The sequence below is a fragment of the Mustelus asterias genome, chromosome 4 (assembly GCF_964213995.1).
Source record: "Mustelus asterias chromosome 4, sMusAst1.hap1.1, whole genome shotgun sequence".
Taxonomy (NCBI): Eukaryota; Metazoa; Chordata; class Chondrichthyes; order Carcharhiniformes; family Triakidae; genus Mustelus; species Mustelus asterias.
The window spans coordinates 40,400,885-40,416,551 of record NC_135804.1 but is presented as its reverse complement, the minus strand read 5'-3'; the positions used below and the strand labels follow the sequence as shown (position 1 = coordinate 40,416,551).

The following is a 15,667-nucleotide window of genomic DNA, read 5'->3' as shown; positions in this document are numbered from 1 at the left end:
AAAGAAGAGTTGAGCAGGCGGTGTTCTGAGAATTCATTTTTACAAAACAAGTACTTTGTGGATTTTTTTCCCCAATTAAATTTCAGGAGAGTTTGTTGGTAATAATAGATGCTGATTGCTTGCTTCCAGCAGAAAGGGGAGGGGGGGAAAGACTACGGAATAAAAGTTTTGGCTGATTAATTCGCTGGAAAGGCTTTTCTCTCTGTGTAGTTTTCTCAAACTCATAAGCTCTTGAGCATCTTTAGTGCAAATTTAATTATGTCCTTAATAAGCAGAATCAGCTCTGAAGAAATCTCTGTCCCTGCGAAAGATGATGATGTAATGCACTAATAAGAAGCAGCGAAAACCTCTTCACGTCGATGCCAGATGATGACCTTGTCTCCCAAAGTTTTACATTTCAGTTCATGTTCTGAAAGCTGATATGGATGATCAGGTCTGGCTCTGGTTCAAAAGCAGTTCAGGGTGGGGAGAGGGGGTGCGGGGGTGGTGTGGGCGGTGGGGCGGGGGGGGGGGGGGGGTAGAGAGATAGAGAGAGAGAAAAAAAACAGTCAACAGAGCAGTTTCTATGGATTTTCTGTTTCTTGCTGATTTTCCATAGTTTTTTATTCTGACATCATTGCCCAGAACGAACAGGCTCCAACTCATACAGTAAATGCTCACAGAATGACAAATTTCAGATGCAATGGGAACAATGAAACGTATAAGGAAAGCAATGAAAATTCATTTGTATAAGCCTGCTCCCCTACTGCGGAATTTTCAATTATATATATCTAATTATGCCTGTCAGTTGGTGAATTGAAAAAAGAAATTCTTTGTCCCTCCTTTTTGTCTCTTCGTCATCTCTTCTGTTAGAACGATTACAGCACACTTATACAACTAATTGCCTTACGGCTTATTAGTACTACAATTATGCAGCCTGGGATTCTTGTGTGAACAGCCATCTGCATAAAGTGACACTATTCAAAACTATCCATAATTTAACTAGCGTTATTCCAAAGCACTGAGTCCAGACAATTGGTCGGCCTCCATATTTCATACCCGCTCTGGCAAGGGAGTATTTTTTGTCCAGCATTTCACCTCTTTAAACCCACTGTGAGTCTGAAAGAAAGAAAGTGCCCAGAATGCTAGTAAAAGGGATGAACTGAAGCATGGATAATGCTCATTCCTTCTTTGGTAATTTTTCTTCAAATTTTATACCACTGGGCAATTTTTGTTTCTTTTCAAACTGCTGAGAAAGTGCAGATGGTTTGGACCACACAGAAATCTGTTTCTTATGTTCTTCTTGGGCATAATGGAGGACATTGTGAAAATCGATACATTACTGGTGATTGTTAGTGATATTCATAGCTGCTCTTACTGAGAAAAAAAAATGTGAGGCAGATCACTCAGGCATTCAGCTCATGAAAGCAAGGAGTCACTTCTTTGTAGTTCATATTCATTTACTTATGCTCTCTGTGAAGCCACAACTGAAATCCGGTAAAAAGAATAATAGCAGAAGGGGGGGGAAAAAAAATTAGAAGAATATAAGTAGATTTATTGAGCACTTTCTCAAAAAAAAACAACCAACTGCACTGGCTGATATATTACCAAAACCCCATCTGCCATGTTTGTAACCAAATGAAGAATGAAACCTTTGACAGAAACAGCTAAATTTGTCATGTGACCTCAATAAAAGAATAACTGCTTTGAATAGCACTGAAGCCTAGAAAAATTGTTTACTGACCATGCAATAACCACCAGGCCACTGCTTAAAAAAAATTCAATATGAAGCAAAAATGTTGTAAAGAAGGAAAAAAAGCAGTAAATATTAAATGCATCTTCAAACATTATAGTAGTTAGAACTCACCTGACTGCCAAACTAATTTTTAAGGTCTAAACGGGAATGGAAATGTTCTTTTCTTTATACGACATTCTTATTTTTAAGTGACAAAAGCTATCTTTGGTGATAATCTTTTAATTTCAGCATTGTTTCATGTCCTTTACATAGCCATGGTTCTAAAGGAAAGTAATTTGAAAAAGACTATGTTACCAGGACATCAGGGTTAAAATGCTTGTAGCTGGTAATAAATTAACACACTATTTCACTTCCTTTCCTCTAACAAAGCGGCCGTTTGTCCACCTAACTTACATTCAATTGTGAGTTATATTTCCCGGATTGCAAGTACATTCAATTGCAAATTATTCAGCAGTATTAATTCTGCCGTTTTAACTACCTTGAGAACTAATAAAGAATGCAAAGTACAGCAAACATCTGGCTTCCGGACTAAGAAGTGTTCGGATTCTCAAAGAGGTTTAACTGACAAAATAGTTGGTTATTAACATTAGAATTGCTTTACTTGCCTTTGGAAAAGGAACAAGGGATCCATTATATTGCAGAAGTGTATTAAATTTAAATTGTTGCTTATTTCCTCATTTTTTTTTGGAGTATTCACAAACATGCAGCTTCTGATAGCAAGGTTGTGTTAGTGCATTGATGTGCGGCTCCATGGTGTGATAGGGTGCAGGGTCTCTCTCCAGAAACCACCCCCACCCCCGCACACAACTCCCAATTCCCCCACCACATCTCTTTCCACCACTCCCCATGTGGTGAGTTCCGAATCTTACCTAAACTGTCCAGGAGAATGAAGAGTGCAAGTGAGATGCTTCCTTGAAGAAAAGTGAAGAAATGGAGAACTTACTCAGCTCGCGTTGTAATTTTGTTTTTAATTAAAAGGAGAAAAACAAGCGTGGCGAACATTTGGAAAATGCAAATGCTTAATATACTTCCAAACAAAAATGATCGTCTCTTTAACTTGTCAATTGAAAAGGTACTTTTGAGGGTTCTTTGTGAACTTCTGTCAGATTTCCTTTTAAGGTTCGGGTAAGAGGCGACCTGTTGATATGCCTCTGAAAAACCTCCTTATTGTTGCTTCCATCTGTTTGTTGAAACATGCACAACAAAGTTCAATTGAAATTCAAGAGCCTTACACTAAGGAAGAAGTTACTAATGAAGAAGGTGGAAACCAAGTACAGCCAATTCATTCTTGCTGTGCGTCAGAACTACATCTCAGTCTTTATCATATATTTTAAATAGAATAATGGAGTTTTACTCATTACTGTATATTGCAGACTATAAGTCAACCCAATGTATAAGATGACCCCATTTTTTCCACCCCCAAAACCATGCTTTTACATAGACTCAGTGTAAAGGTCAACCCACCCTTCCAGCCACGGTGTACTGTCCTCACATATAGTCAGCCACAATTTTATACCCTGCAAATGGCTATTTTATTTACCGGTACATTGTGACTGGATTCCAGGGAACAAGCAAGCAATCTGAGCTGTGTTGCTTAGGAGTTTTAGACATGTCCACACAATGTGGCAAATGACAAAGATGGCAAGTGCTCACACCCATGCTGGTGGTTCATTTTCATACTCAGTAAGTCAGCCCCTTGTTTTTGGAGAAATTTTTCAAGGCATCGTAGATGATCAAAACACTTGCATCTGCGATGGTTAATAAAAATTGAAAATAATTCAGTGAGGAAAATTGATCCTTTAATTATATCTATGGGTTCTTTTAATTTCTCAGCTCAACTGAGATTGTGTGCATTCAAGTAGAAAGTGGAGCAAAAATAAAGTAAAGTTTATTTACTTGTCACAAGTAAGGGTTACATTAACAATGAAGTTACTGTGAAATTCCCCTGGTCGTCACACTTCGGCGCCTGTTCGGATCAATGCACCCTAACCAGCACGTCTTTCAGACTGTGGGAGGAAACCAGAGCACCCGGAGGAAACCCACGCAGATATGAGCAGAACGTGCAAACTCCACACAGTGACCCAAGCCGGGAATCAAACCTGGGTCCCTGGCCTGTGAGGCAGCAGTGCTCACCACTGTGCCACCATGCCACCCACAAAAATGATACTAATCAAGCAAAAAGACTTGCTTTCAATCTATGAGAGCTGTTTATTATGCAATGGATATATTTCTATCCACTTATTTCCAAGTGGAAATAGCAATCCAGGAATTCAGTTGTGTTTGGATGGTATTAATGTGAAGTTGAAAAATTCCACAGCCACCAATATTGTGGAACAGATCCCATAAATGTAAGTTGCACTATATGGTGTGATAAAAGAAATGAATGTACTCTACCATGGCTTTACAAAGGCAAAGCATTAACAACAATAATTTGCATTTATATGGTGTCTTTGACTAGTCGGAAGATCACAGGAATGTTTCAGGCATAATTTAACACTGACTGATATCAGGAGACATTAGGACAGGTAAATTGGTCAAAGCGATAGGTTTGACAGAAGAGAAGCAAGACGGAGACAATTAGGGGGTGAACTCCATAGTTCAAGGTCTAGGCAACTGAAGGCATGCTCATCGATGGTGGATTAAGGAAAGTGGAGTTGTTGAAGAGGCCAGAATTGGAGAGCAGAGATCTCAAAAGGTTGTAGTATCAGAATAATAACAGAATTCATGTTAATTCATGTTAATTCCCACAATACATACATGGGTATAGAATCTTGAGTTAAGTGGAAGTATTAGGAATACAGGACTCAGGAGCAGGAATGGGACATTTGCCCCATCGAGCCTGATCCACTGTTCAATAAGATCATGTTTAGCCAATTTATTGTTGTTCCTTGAAGGAGTCACAAGTGCCATGGATAAAGAGGAACCGGTGGATGTACTGTACTTAGATTTCCCAAAGACATTTGATAAAAGTGCCACTGTGATGATACTGTGCCTTTAAGAAATGTACTTACATCATGTTTCTTGTCAGGGGTATGTTTGAAATTCAGTTCTGTTTTACATGGTGCCATTTGTCTGCACCAGGCAGCTCACATGCTGAGAATGCGGGCTAATTAATGATTGATTTTAGTTAATTGGGGGTTTATTTTAATCTGAGTTAATGCATTTTTGTTTATTTGGTTTTCCCCCTAGGGTTTCAGAGTAGGGTTTTGATTAGGTTGATTGACAGAGGCAAAGTCATGTGAATGGGCAGAGCTACGCTTGCAGAGAAAACGTACAGTTCTCTTTTATTTTGAAACATTGTTCTGCCTGGTCCTGAAAGAAGCAAGTGGTGTCTTTCTGTCTCTCTCTCTCCTGGAGCCTGCTGTTTGGGGCTGTCAGAGGACAGGTGTCTCTCTGTCTCTCTCTCTCTCTCCAGAAGTGTTCAAAAAGCTCTAGGATTGTTAACAAGTACAAGTCACAAGCCTGGGTTTCTGCTAACTGATTTTGAAGAGCGGTTTTAAGTCTGTAAAAGGAATATTGCTTGAATTGGAACTCATAGGGATAGGTTAGCAGCTAATAACTGTATTTTGTCATATTTAAGTATTGTTCAATTGATAAATGTTAAGCTAATTCATTTGTTATAGTTAAACTGTGTTGTTAAAATAAAATTTATTTTGATAATAGCTTCCTAGTGTGTCAGTAAAATCTGGAGTGAGACACCTTATCCTCACACTAATGCCAAAATACAAAACCTATTGGGGTCTAGTCGGGCTTCATAACATACTTTGGGCTTTATACTCTGGTACCCTAACCCCATATTAAAGGTTAGTACAGAAAATAAAAGCTTATTGTGTTGTGGGAGGTGGAGGGGGTTAACGTATTGACATGGGTAGAAGATTGGCTGGCTATCAGGAAACGGAGAGTTGACATAAATGGGTTTTTCTCTGGTTGGTAGGATGTGACGAGTGTTGTGCCACAGGGATCAGTGCCGGGCCTCAACATTTTATAATTTATTTAAATGACTTGGCTGAAGGGACTGAAGGTATGGTTATTACATTTGCTGACGTCACAAAGATAAGAAAGTAAATTGTGAAGTGGACATAAGGAGGCTACAAATGGACATAGATGGAGTAAGTGAGTTGGCAAAAATCTGGCAATTAGAGTAGAATGTGGGCAAATTAGAAGTTTTCCATTTTAGCCAGAAGAATTAAGAAAAAACATATCTAAATGGACCTGGGTGAGATGCTCCTTCGGAGAGTTGGTGCAGACTCAATGGGCCAAATGGCTTCCTTCTGCACTCTAGGGATTCTATGGTTCTATAATGTACAACTACAGCAAGTAATTAGAAAAGCTAATAGAATGTTATCGTTTATTGGGAAGGAAATTGATTGGGAGGTTATACTTCAGTTGTACAGAGCACTCTCACCACATCTGAAGTACTGTGCATAGTATTGGTCTCCTTATTTCAGAAAATATGTTAGAAACAGCTCAGAGAAGATTAACTAGACTAATACCAGGAACAGGTGGGTTGCCTTCTGAGGAAAGGGTGGAGGGATTAAGTTTGTTCTACTAGAGTTTAGAAGAGTAAGAGGTGACTTGGTCAAAACCTTTAAGATTCCTGAGGGTATTGACAAAGTGGATGTGGAGGGGATGTTTCCTCTTGTCGGAGAATCTAGAACTAGGAGTCACTGCTTTAAAATAAGGGGTCGACAGCAGTCAGAAATGAGGAGAATTTTTCTCTCTCAGAGGGTTGGGAATCTCTGGAACTCTCTACCTCATAAGGCAGTGAAAGCAGAGTCTTTGAATATTTATAAGGCAGAGATAGATACATGATTAACAAGGGGATGAAAGATGCTCAGGCTGTAATGTGGGGTTGAAGTTTTAATCAGATCAGCCATGATCTTACGGAGCAGGTGCGAGGGTCCAAGTGGCCTACTCCTGCTCCTAATTCGTATGTTTGTATATTTGTGTTTATGCCTCTTTATGTATTCTGCCTCTTGTGGCTGCCAATCCCCTAGACTGGGTACTTCTATATACGTTCTATATACATTGGCCGGTTGAGGCCGTCCTCGTATGTACAGGGCCTGGCTATCGGTCTCTGCTCAGTGACTCTGCGCTGTAAATTGAGTTTGTGTCTTTATATGCCCTGTTTGCTGTTTATGAGCAGATCTTCCACTCACCTGGCGAAGGAGCAGCGCTCCGAAAGCTAGTGGCGTTTGCTACCAAATAAACCTGTTGGACTTTAACCTGGTGTTGTTAGACTCCTTTCTGTACTTCTATATACTGCAACCCAGAGATGACACCTTACAAAACCTGATGACAGATGCAGAACCTTTCCACAACATCTTACCAAAATGTAGACTGTGGCCCGAATTTTCATCAAGATGGCGAGACTCTTGAGAAGCCAGAAATGGTCGACAATTCTCAGTTCTGCCCCTGGACCCAGCATTTTTCATCTTCACGGGGAGGGACTGGTGTTAGGCCAGGGTTCGTGCGTGCACAATTCGTGGAACTCAGGAAGGGTTTATATTCAAAATGTCAGTGTCGTCTTGGTCTCCTTAAAATTGCGGCCTGATCCATGGAATTATTTATATGGTCAAAGGTTTTTCAAGTGAATTAACATCTTTACATAAATATACTAATAAATGAATTCAGGAATGCATTTATGTACTGTGCTTTCACGGCACTTTCATGTGTGGCACACTGTTTAGCACGACTGCCTCACAGCGCCAGGGACACAGGTTCGATTCCCAGCTTGGGTCACTGTCTGTGCAGTCTGCACGTTCTCCCCATTTCCTCCGGGTGCTCCAGTTTCCTCCCACAGTCCAAAGACATGCTGGTTAGAAGCATTGGCCATGTGAAATTCTCCCTCAGTGTACCCGAAGAGGTGCCGGAGTGTTGAAACTAGGAGATTTTCACAGTAACTTCATGACAGTGTTAATGTAAGCCTACTTGTGAAACTAATAAATAAACTTTATGTTTGAGACAATGGTTAGAAAAAGTACATCACAAATAAACTATACTACACATGCACCAGATTGTACTCCTGCTGGTTACCCCTCATCCAAAATTTTCAAATGCTTATTGCTTTGTGAATAAGACATTAATTTTTTTGATGCTTCCTGATCTCATTTTTTGTGACATGGATCTTTGTTCCTTGCAATTTATTTCTATTTTTCTTTCAGCCTGTTTGAAGTAATTGGAGGTCATTTTGACTTTAGCCAATGATGTAAAACAGACGATATCAATTCAGCCACTTGTCAAACACCTCTACATTGACTTCAATAGCAACCAAAATCAGGAGAGGCATAATACAGGGCAGCCAAGCCAATATTATCCATAACTACACGATCGTTCAAAGTCAATCATTACTCCCATGGAGTTAACCGCAATTCTGTGCACTTTGCCAGGCTTTAGAAAAGTTATTTACATTATGTAGAAACTTGATCTTAGAAGAATAGATTTTATTATTTAATATTTGAGGAATTATTAAAGCAGAATGACTAATTTAGCTTCAGAACATGGTCAGAACATTTTGGCCATGGTATCCATTTTACTACCTTTCATTAGGCAACTCAAACAGCTAATTGTCTAGAAATGCAGCAATTTGGCTGAAGCAGATGAATACACATTCACATACAGATTAGAGTTGCTGGCTAAGGAATTAATAAGCACCAAGTAAGATGAACGTACAAGTTTATTTATGCTTTATATCCAACTATACAGTTAGGAAATATACAGTAAATGGCAGAACCCTTAAGAGTATTGATAGGCAGAGGGATCTGGGTGTACAGGTACACAGGTCACTGAAAGTGGCAATGCAGGTGGAGAAGGTAGTCAAGAAGGCATATGGCTTGCTTGCCTTCATCGGCCGGGGCATTGAGTTTAAAAATTGGCAAGTCATGTTGCAGCTTTATAGAAACTTAGTTAGGCCGCACTTGGAATATAGTGTTCAATTCTGGTTGCCACACTACCAGAAGGATGTGGAGGCTTTGGAGAGGGTACAGAAAAGATTTACCAGGATGTTGTCTGGTGTGGAGGGCATTAGCTATGAGGAGAGGTTGGAAAAACTTGGGTTTGTTCTCATTGGAACGATAGAGGTTGAGGGGCGACCTGATAGAAGTCTACAAGATTATGAGAGGCATGGACAGAGTGGATACTCAGAAGCTTTTTCCCAGGGTGGAAGAGTCAATTACTAGGAGGCACAGGTTTAAGGTGCAAGGGGCAAGGTTTAAAGAAGATGTATGAGGCAGATTTTTTACACAGAGAGCGGTGGGTGCCTGGAACTCGTTGCCGGGGGAAGTAGTGGAAGCGAATACGGTAGTGACTTATAAGGGGCGTCTTGACAAATACATGAATAGGATGGGAATAGAGGGATATGGTCCCTGGAAGGGTAGGGGGTTTTAGTTCAGTCAGGCAGCCTGGTCGATGCAGGCTTGGAGGGCTGAAGAGCCTGTTCCTGTGCTGTGATTTTCTTTGTTCTTCTTTGTTTATTATCAAGGGGTGACACGGTGGCACAGTGGTTAGCACTACTGCCTCACAGCATCAGGGCCCAGGTTCAATTTCCAGCTTGAGTCACTGTCTGTGTGGAATCTGCACGTTCTCCCTATGTCTGTGGGGTTTCCTCCAGGTGCTCCAGTTTCCTCCCACAGTCCAAAAGACGTGCTGGTTAGGTACATTAGCATGCTAAATTCTCCCTCAGTTTGCCCAAGCAGGCGCCAGAGTGTGGCAATTAGGGGATTTTTACAGTAACTTCATTGCAGTGTTAATGTAAACTTACTTGTGACACTAATAAATAAACTTTAAACTTTTAAACTTTTAAAATTTGAACTGTTATCATGGTTTGACGAAGGGTCATCCAGACTTGAAATGTTAACTCTGTTCTCTCTCCACAGATGCTGTCAGACCTGCTGAGATTTTCCAGCATTTTCTGTTTTTGTTTCAGATTCCAGCATAGGGCGGCACGGTGGCACAGTGGTTAGCACTGCTGCCTCACAACTCCAGGGACCCAGGTTCAATTCCTGCCTTGGGTGACTGTCTGTGTGGAGTTTGCACATTCTTCCTGTGTCTGCATGGGTTTCCTCCAGGTGCTCCGGTTTCCTCCCACAGTCCATAGATGTGCAGGTTAGGTGGATTGGCTGTGCTAAATTGTGCCTTAGTGTTCCAAAATGTGTAGGTTAGACGGATTAGCCAGGGAAATATGTGAGGTTGCGGGGATGGGGTGGTGGAGAGGGTCTGGGTGGGATAATCTGTGTGAGAGTCGGTGTAGACTCGATGGACCGTATGGCCCCTTCTGCACTGTAGGAATTCTACAATCCACAGTCATTTGCTTTTATCATGTTAATGAAGCCCACTGTGAAGATGTTACCAAAGATCCAGCACAGAGCAATAGCAGGATACCTTGTAAAAGAACAACAACTTGCATATATATAATGCCTCGAACATAGTAAAGCTTCTCAAAATGTTTTACAGGACCATTAGAGGAGTGTCATAATATTCTGTCTACTCAATAAAATTTGGCCATCTTTAAGCTTGAATTGTTGGAAATACTGAAGTAACAGGAAAGGCAGCTGAGGAAGGTGGGAAGGGTCCTAAGCTTGAGGCCCATCTCTTGAATGCAATCATAAACCAGACACGGTGTCCACTGCCAACGATCAAGCTACACCAGAGAGCAATGTGTGAGGAGGCTGTTAATTGTCAATTAACTGTGTTATCTCAGGAACAAAGCCTGCGACCAAGGAAGAACATCAGCACTGCACTGCCAGTACCAGTAAAACTGCCAATGACATGTAAGTGTTTTGCCAGGAGTTTCATCTACCCAACAGCAGGAAACTTGACAAGGATCAGTCAATTTGTGGTTGTTTTATATTATCCAAGTCACAGGTGCCCTATTTTAACATGCCAGCGAATACATTAAAGATACCGCTGGTCTACAGTAATGTGAGAGGCTTTGGTCTTTCAGATTTTTGGCCTTCCCAGAAGGACATGAACACAAACAGTTGGCATTGAAGCATCTGTATAATATTCCACAATGTTGATCAACAGAAAAGCTCACATCTTGATTAACCTCAAAAGAGTCTGGAAGCAAAATGACTGGGTTTTCAAGGGATGCCTGAAATGAAGTAAGTTGAACAGTGACTTACTCAGCAATATGAGCTACACAAAATTGTGGTTTGCCACCATGTGCCACCTACACCTGACCCCTCTCCCACACACATCCAGCAAAAAGTAAATGATGAAGCATAATTGAGAAGCAGGAATATAATTGAGGCATTTGGCATGCTTAAACAGTTCCGAGGGTAAAAATACCTCTGTGCTGGTTTTCATTCACATTTGAAAGGTGTGATGCTGTGGATAAGTGCGAGATGTAAACCTTCTAATTATATTGATTGATCCTGCAAAATTAGTTTCCAAAATAGCATTAAGTTGTACTGCAAACAATTTAGCACCACCGTGCTTTGCCTATACTTTTGTGCAGATGTTTTCTGTGTCTGTTTTTTTCTGGCATCGATGCAAATGCATGTTTCGTAATTTTGTGGAAACAGCCTGAGAAAATGAAAGGACAAGGATTTTAATACATATTTACAGTATTTCCCTCTGTTCAGTAATGACCATGAGGACAGCAGTATTAAAGTGAAGCTTATGTTCCTGAGGTGCTGGCAGTCCATTCTGATCAAAGTACCAGTACTGTAAATAAGTAATAAATTAGTAATCCCAATAAATAATAATTTTGTTAAATCTATTGTCTGGAGGAGTGAAGAATAAAGAATATACACTTTGAATACAAATCCCTGATTTTCATCACTGCGAGAGTTGATTATTCATACGGCAGAGTTACTTTATGAAGCTCAATGATTTCAAACCAATGAACATTGGAACAATAGCCATAAATATCCCAGTTCAGGCGTTCTCTAGCCAGCCTCATCTTATCCATATAATGTGGATGTTCAGAGATCCTGGAATATGTTTATGAGAATGCATTTAAAATTCCCAACAGTAAAAGCATTTTCTCCGGTTTGGTTTTGTTTATTTTCTGCTTCCATTCAGGTGTCCATGATGCTTTTTTCAGATATTCTGCCACTACCATATTTTTTATTGCGTTCATGATGTTGGGACAATATTGACCTGTAAAGATGCATTTTCATAGACTTCCTTTGTGATTACAAGAAGGATTTATTAATAAGAAAACAGTAGCCTCATGGCTGCAGCTAGCCCCCTACATGTCTCTTGCCTAAGAGCTGATTACCCAGTTCCAATTATTCCCCCCAAGCCAGGTGACCCTTACTCTGCTGTGTTGCCCTTAAAGAATCAATCACCGCAGGACTCCTTTATTATTTCTGCAGAAAGCGGAGGATTGAGGTTAATTGCATTTCAATGGGTGTTAAAAGGCAGAGGCTATTAATTGGGAACTCACCTGTGCTCATATCTAAGAGGAAGTTGACTCTGGGTTGAAGTACTAAAATCTGTCTATGGACCAGCCTATTAAACCTAAAACCCCTGAGGAGCACCAATGGCAAGACAATACACACCGACAAGCCGGTCAAAGAACTGGATGAACACCCAACTCTAGAGGAAACTGTGAAGCTCAACCAAGCCCCCCAAGTTGATGGAATTCCACCCAAAGCTTTGAAACATGTTGGCCATGCCCTATATACCCAGCTCCTTCCCCAGCGTGCTGGGGACTGGGCAGGATTCCCAGGATCTTAGTGATACCATTATCATCACCTTGTATAAAAACAGGAAAAAGGTCAGACTGCTGAAACTACTGTGGGATCACCTTCCTTTCAATTGTTGGGAAAATCCTGATTAGATCTGGACAGGTGTACCTGCCACCACAGGAGAAAACCGCAGAGAGAGCCAGCGCAGTTTCAAGGTAAACATTAAATGTTCTATATAAATGCAACACTTGGTAAATATTTTCCATTGGAAAAATCATCTACTCACCAATTACAGTTCACCAATGTTGGTGGGTACTGCCAGAACAACTTGTCTCCAGATCTGGTGGTTATGGGCCATCTCTCTTCCATAATTCAACAAGAAAACCCATCATTATCTTTAACTAGGGATGGACAATAGATGTTGCTTTGTTAGTGTCACCTTTATCCTAAGAATGCACACAAAAATACATTTTGTACACTTCCATTTTGCATGCCATCTCACTAGAGATCGGAATGTCATATTCACTTGTCCATTATGTTCTACCTCTATATTTATTCTGCTTTGTCATTCATCAGTTGAAATTTTACCGTCCCACCCGCCACAGGGGTCGGGGCGGACGAGGGCTGGAACATGGAAAGGTCTGTCGCCCTCGGGTGGGATTTTACGGTTTCACGACAAGCGAGACTGTAAAATCCCATCCATCATACTGGCAAGACTAGATACTGGGAGTTAAAAGTGAGAAAGATCAGGTAAGGAGACAGAGGAAATTCGTTATTGGAACTAGGTTATTCTAAATATTTCTATTACTTAAACAGCCTTAGCAAAACTAACATAGACATGAAAAATAACAGTCATCTTTATCCCGATTGCAGAAACTTCCCCTTGCATGGCCACATCCTTTCTTTCCTATTAAATAATTCCTTCTAAACCAATCTTTAAGAACTTCTGAAGCACGTTTCTCTTCCTCTTGGTCAATTCCCAATGCCAAGCACAGTGAGGACTGGAAGTTTAGAACTTTTACATGTATAAAGTCAGGTAGGATCAGCATACGAAAGGTCAGGATGTCTAAATGTTGGCATGTTGAGAAATGACTCTTCATGCTAGTTCTCTCAACTATCCGTTGTTCATGCATGAACCTTGGCATACAGGTGCACGATTCGATCTCAAGTGTTCCCCTGTTCTTGTCCGACACCTGCAAGGTGGCACAATGGTTAGCACTGCTGCCTCACAGCGCCAGGGAGCTGGGTTCAATTCCCAGCTTGGGTCACTGTCTGTGAGAAATCTACACATTCTACCCGTGTCTGCGTGGGTTCCTCCGGGTGCTCCGGTTTCCTTCCACAATCCGAAAGACATGCTGGTTAGGTGCATTGGCCGTGCTAAATTCTCCCTCAGTGTACCCGAACAGGTGCCGGAGTGTAGCGTCTAGGGGATTTTCACAGCAATTTAATTGCAGTGTTAATGTAAGCCTACTTGTGACATGAATTAATAAACATACTTGAGGCACAGCCACTATGGTAGAACTCTCCACCATCTAAACGCTTAAGTCAGGTGTGTGATGGAACACCTACCATTCACCCGGCTGGGTGCAGCAACAATGTAGTATTCAAGGGGTTTTTGACACCATCCAGTATAAACTTCACCATTGCCCCTTCTACTGAACTCAATAATGCATCCCCCCCTCCCCAACCAGCCTCAGCAACACTGACCTGTCCCCAATCGCTGCTCCATTTAAAGTTGCCTATCTCAGCACGGACTGAAAAATCAAACCTGAGCCTCCTTTTGGCTCAGCACCATACCATTTAATAGCTGAGCCATCTGGGCAAACCGCTTTACTTCTATATTTAAACATTCTTATTAGAGTCTGGAATGAAGACAGTATACTTCAAGTGGATTGTTGGATATTTGAAGTAACAAGTAATCAAAAACATAGCCTAATTATTGATGCACTGCATATGGACACTTGCAAAAGTCTAAAATATCATCACAGAATCCCTACAGTGCTGAAGGAGGCCATTTGGCCCATCGAGTCTGCACCAACTCTCAGACAGAGCATCTTACCCAGGCCCTATTCCCATAACCCCACATACTTACCCCACTAGTCCTCCTAAACTACCCATCTTGGGACACTAAGGGGCAATTTACCATGGCCAATCCATCTAACCTGCACTTCTTTGGACTGTGGGAGGAAACCAGAGCACCTGGAGGAAACCCATGCAGACACTGGAGGAATGTGCAAACTCCGCACAGACAGTCGCCCGAGGCTGGAATCACACCCAGGTCCCTACTGCTGTGAGGCAGCAGTGCTAACCACTGTGCCGCCCCTATAAAAATATATCAAGATGCAGCGTATTATTCAAACTGGAGGAAGGATAACTTCCTGCTGTTAGTTGCAGGTGTACCTGGTATCTTATCTGACAAGTAAAACTTCCTGGCAGTAACATGCATAAGTAAAATATTGTGACAGAAAATGAAACATTATGAATTCATGAATACTTGTGAGCTTTTCAAAGAAGTAGAAAAATTTCTGGATATTTTTTCTCCAGTCACACAATACCTCTTGATAAATCGATCTCTGGTAATTCCTCATAATCACTTGTTTAGATTTAGAAATTAGTTGCTGTGTGGTATCATTTATTTATTTATCATCTGTCAGCTCTCTGATTGTGATTTGGTACTTTAGCCCAAGCAGTAATTACTTTGTAATAAACCACCCATATGGTGTTAATGCTGAGCCAGTGCAAATCCCTTTGCTTATCTGTGTATATTCTAATAAATGGGCTATGAGTAAATGCTGAGTTTAGCATATGTTCCCCCTCCCTCTCTCTCTACTTGATCTTTATCATCCCTAAATCCCAACACATAGGTCAGCCAATGTGGCGAATGACACTGTACCATGTGCAATAGACAAGATTATGTTTTTACAGTGTGGGTTTATCTGTAACCCTGCTGCACAGGACAAGAGCTGGCAATTGTATTCAGATTCCTGCAGGAAACTTCTGTATATACCTGCACATTACTGAACTTTACCAATTTCTGTACAGCCTGTGGGATCTGTTGTGCATTGTCTCTGTTTGTCACATACACTCTACACTGTGGTTAACTGCGATAACTGCCATAAAACTTATATTGGGGCTATAGACTCCAGCAAGAAAATTCCAGGCATCATCATTAAGCCTGTTCATTTATGCAACGAGAGACTGTTACTTTTTTTTAACAGAAGCCAGCAGACTGGGGCCGATTTACAGCTTCCTGTAATTTTCAGTTAAGCTTCACATAGACGTTATCTCCTCAAAA

At 41.0% G+C, this 15,667-nt stretch overlaps 1 long non-coding RNA gene across 1 annotated transcript in view; it reads right to left on the bottom strand.

The window, feature by feature from the left end:
* Positions 1-2,773: 2,773 nt before the first annotated feature.
* Positions 2,774-15,667, bottom strand: part of LOC144492266 (uncharacterized) — a 34,463-nt gene continuing 21,569 nt past the window's right edge. The window contains exons 2-3 of the long non-coding RNA XR_013497570.1: positions 12,659-12,773; positions 2,774-2,915 (exon numbers count right to left, since the gene is read on the bottom strand). This is a non-coding gene — a long non-coding RNA (uncharacterized LOC144492266). The remainder of the gene's footprint in view (positions 2,916-12,658; positions 12,774-15,667) is intronic.